Raw genomic sequence first — 4,582 nt, forward strand, 5'->3', positions numbered from 1 at the left:
CGTTTGATTCGATTTACTTCTGTGAGACTGTTGTTTGCAACATGTGGCACTTCCATCTGCACGCATACCAGACTGTGCTTTCTTAGAAAACTATCTATAACTCTAAATGATTTATTTTTGATTTTACATCCACAAAGTATAAGATCCACGACGCTAGAGCCATTTTTTGCGGTATAAGTGCTTTGCAAAGGGAGAGAGTTCATTAATTGAAGATTATTCAACGAAATAAAATCTAAGATTATTTCTCCCTTTCCTTTCTTCTTGTCTAAGCGGCAGTTGTAGTCCCCTGCGAAGATTACACTCTCAAGATTTAAAATGTGCAAAAGGGACTCATTAAGCTCGTCCCAGACTTCGTCTGGGGACATGAGTGGATTGAAATAGGATGCTACACTGAAAAAAAAGTTATGTTGTATACCATGGATATTTCATGTAATTTTTTTCTCTACCATGAAATATTCATGTAAGTCACTTTTATACCAGGAAATTTTCATGTTTGGTCACTCTCCATGTCTCCATTGGTGTGTACCATATTTATCCGTGGTAAGTTACATGAAATTTTCATGGTAGAGATGCGTATCGAATTTCTCTCCCCCCAATCGACCAGGATATTTTCATGTTAGGTCACCCTCCACGTCTCCTTTGGTATGTTCCAGATTCTATCCCTGGTAGGTTACATGAAATTTTCAAGTTATTGTTCATCTGGTATACACTCAATAGAGGAGAATATCATCGCGACACACGCCGCCACAACAAAATCTTACTAATTTTAACAAATCTTAAACATTGTGTTTCAATTTTTCAGTACTATATTAAAATTCAAGTACGATGAAATGATTTTAATTTTTTTTGCATTGTTATAATAATGAATATTGATTATTGAATTTCACCCTCTGAAAAGCAATATGATCGAAAATAACATTAAAAGTTAACATTTCCACTTTCTTAAAAATTATTTATCAGATTGTTCAGATATTTTAAAAATTGCGTAGTATATTTGGGTTCATGAGGCCCTACAAGATCCCTGTAACTTATGCAACCTGAGCTGCATCGGGGGGTTGCACTGCTGCATATATATAAGTCGCGCCTAATTATTTAGGGAAGCAAAAAGACTTAACAAGTGAGGAGAAATGAATACAGAGGGTGCAGTTGTTGTTTAGCTGGTTTTAACACTCTTGGGTGCGTTTTTTGTTAGCTGCGGAAACTGCATGACCTTGGCAGCCTCTTTTTCTTTGTGATCGTCCACATATGGTCAGGGTTGAATGGAACGGAACGGGGGAAGAGATGCGTGGAGAAAGCACAAAAGACGTTGAGGCAGTGGCTCGGTCAAGCACTCTTCGCTCAATTTTCATTTTTCAACATTGAGGCTCGCCGTGCGCGCTCTGTTTTAACATTAAAATATTTTTAATTTAAATTCTTTTAAAGCTATCTAATTTAGAAAGGCAGCAAAAAATAAAGGAAAATGTCTCGTTTCCCCGTAAATTTTTTCGATATTATAAAGGAGTTGGAATGTTAAAAAATACTGAAATTTAATCACAAAAAAATTTAATTTTGTTTAATGTTCAGTGCATTCGCTAGAACATATAATTTTGAGTGGTTGGGTATAGCTCTGGTTAAAATAGACCCAACAAGAGCGGAAATATAAGCTCCAATATGTAAGAGTGATTGATGTGTTTTCCTCTGAATATAATATTTTATTAATTTTTACAAAGGTTTTCAAGGTTTAAGCATTATTGGCCTACATAACCAACTAGAAAACCTACATTCTGAAATTTTTCGGATAATTTTCACTGTCGTGTTCATAATTATACAAATATTTATGTGAAAAAATAAGGGGTTTTTAAATTTTTTGGCTCCATAAAACCGAGCTAAATTAAATTTTTATGAAAAAACTGTGAGTGGTTTTAGCAAAAAGTTTTCTGAAGAAAAATCAAGTGTCTAATAAGTCAAGTTATTGAAATAAACTCAATTTTAATCAAAGGGATGACGCCCACTTCTACGGCGCGAACTGCTTCTGCTTAGCGGCGCAGCATACATCTTCAAATTTTAAAATTTAAATATCTTCTATCTGGTTAATTCAAGCAATCTGATTTGTTTAAAAAATAATATTTATATTTTTTAGATTGTGTTTGACTAAAAATTGGTTGACGTTAGTTGTCAAAATTTGCAAAATATTTCTAAAAACTTTAAAAATAACTTGAAAAAAATTCATTATAACTAACAGAAAATAGTTTCAAATCTAATTTCCAAAAATCGTTTCAATATTCGCTGTAGGATCTGAGATATAAAATATTGAAACTCTACTGCTCTTTCAAAAAATTAACGTGCCTGAACCGGAGAAGAAACACAAGTCAATATTTTTTCTCCGCAGAGATTTCTCAGTTATTTTTCATTTTGGTAAATATTTCAATTAATACTCGCAATAATCGCATGGAACTTTGAAATTTGGTTTAACTATTCCCAAACGCAACTTACATTTTATATACAAGTTTACTAATCATCTTATTAGAAACGAGAAAATAAAACAATATAAAATAAGAATACGTGCACAAAGAATCGCTTTAATAAATTTTCATTGATGTTAAAAAAATAGGATCAATTGATAATTACTCAAAGGATTTTTGTTTCAACTAACGGCGCAAGTCATCGGCATGACAATATTTAGGATTTTTTCATACACATTGAATGTTTGTGCAACTCGTCGGTTACTGCGCCACGCCGACACAAATTATTAATATTTTTGTCATTTAATTTTGATGTCTGTTTTCTTATGTGCACACGACTTTGCTATTAATTGAGAAGAGATCGACGAATTTTACTGAACGGTTCTGGGTCTGGGTGCAGCCGCAGCGTGCTGCCTTTTGTTTTCATAGGATGCAGTGGACGCTGGCTATAGACAACTCCCTGCACCCCCTATTTCTTTGTATCGCAAGAAGCAGCAGAAGAGCTGTCAAAGAAAATTTATGACCCTAATTGTTTGGAGATGCGAGCGAGAAAGCCAGCGCCGCTCTTCTTCAGTCGCCTGCGTATTTCAAAACGAGTGAGACGTGTGTGATAGTCAGTGTTAACGTCGGAAATTTAAAAATTCAGAAATTGACCGGAGCTGGGACCTGTTGTCTTCATGTTGTCAAGGTAAGAGCATTGTTCTAATTTTGTTCGCTGATTGGATTAAATTAGTCTCTAGAGTAAAAGCAATATTTTACATATTGCGCTCTCTTTGTTTTGTAATGACCAACATTGCTCAGTTAAATTTTTGTTTAAACATTTGAAAAATAATTTTTTAAATTGGTTCACGGAAACAATATTTTAAGTGAGGAATCAAACTAACTTTTCATATGGTTTTGTTTTCAGCAGTTGGCCGAAGAAGTTGAGAATAGGCGGGAAACCGAATTTGGTCGGCCGCTCCACAAAAGACGACCACAGCGCACCCCTCACTCGCACCACCCTGACATCGTCGAATACTTGAACTACGTCAAGAGAGAAATGAGCTGCAAGTTGTATATGTGTTAAGGTAAGGGATCATCTCAAAATTTTGCTGTTCATTTAGCTTTGTTGATATTGCTTACAAACATTTAGCAATAATTATTTCTGCCATTTTTGATTATATAAAAAATTGAATTTAAATTTTTTGAAATATCTATAGATTAATTCACTAAAAAAACAATTTTTTGCAGGTAGCGGCGGATTGAAGTCACATCAATCGATCTGTGACCAAGAGAACACAGAAGAAGTTGAAAAAAGGTATGTGATGATATCACGGATCTGAAGGAAGCTCTTGCAGTTATGATGGACACGTACTACGCTGTCAACGTTGAGTTTCCCAACCGAATGAAGAAAACTTTAGAACTTCTTGTGTTTCTATGTGGCGTAGAAAATCTCACACATCACCAGATCAACGAAAAACTCATCAACATTGTGCAGAAGAATGTGATCAACGTTAATTCCTAACAAGTTTGTTGTCCAGTGCAATAAAAATTGAATTTATGTATAAATATTGAGTACATTTGTTATTTGGGGTAGAACACACAAAATACTATGGGAGAAACCAGATAAATTCCTGTTCTGGACCAGGCTTTTTATAGTTTATAATAGATGCATTCCCTGGAAAAAAACAATAACTAAGCATAGAACATAACATGGTAAAAGCCTGGTATCTAACATGAAAAATTCATGGTACACAACTTAAAATAACGTGGTGAGTTTTGACAACGCCTGACGAACACTACATGAATACAGTCTGTTAGCTTACATGAAAAAAGCATGTTATACGATGCTCGCTAAAGTCTGGTATACTACATGAAAGTGTCCTGGCACCCAGTGTAACATGAAAATTGCTAGGAATACACCATAATTTTTTTATCAGTGTACAATGCTCAAATCAGGAAAATTTAAGATGAGAGAATTATCTAAGATTATGTAGCTATTAAGGTTACCCAGACTCGGCCGGAAAAATACGGACACGCCGCGCATAGGTCTCCCAGAGCGCTGTTTCGAACCAAATAGGTTTTTACAATAAAAATTCGGGATTGCAAATTCTTTTAACAGAAAGGTCTCAGTCAAGATTATAATATCAAATTTTCGAAGA

The 4,582-nt window shown here is 34.6% G+C and overlaps 1 long non-coding RNA gene across 1 annotated transcript; it reads left to right on the plus strand.

The window, feature by feature from the left end:
• Window positions 1-2,774: 2,774 nt before the first annotated feature.
• On the plus strand, window positions 2,775-3,985 carry LOC135945801 (uncharacterized). The gene is made up of 3 exons (XR_010575465.1): window positions 2,775-3,129; window positions 3,349-3,508; window positions 3,672-3,985. It is a non-coding gene; the product is annotated as an uncharacterized LOC135945801 (long non-coding RNA).
• The last annotated feature ends 597 nt before the right edge of the window (window positions 3,986-4,582 follow it).

Source organism: Cloeon dipterum, chromosome X (genome assembly GCF_949628265.1).
Source record: "Cloeon dipterum chromosome X, ieCloDipt1.1, whole genome shotgun sequence".
Classification (NCBI taxonomy): domain Eukaryota; kingdom Metazoa; phylum Arthropoda; class Insecta; order Ephemeroptera; family Baetidae; genus Cloeon; species Cloeon dipterum.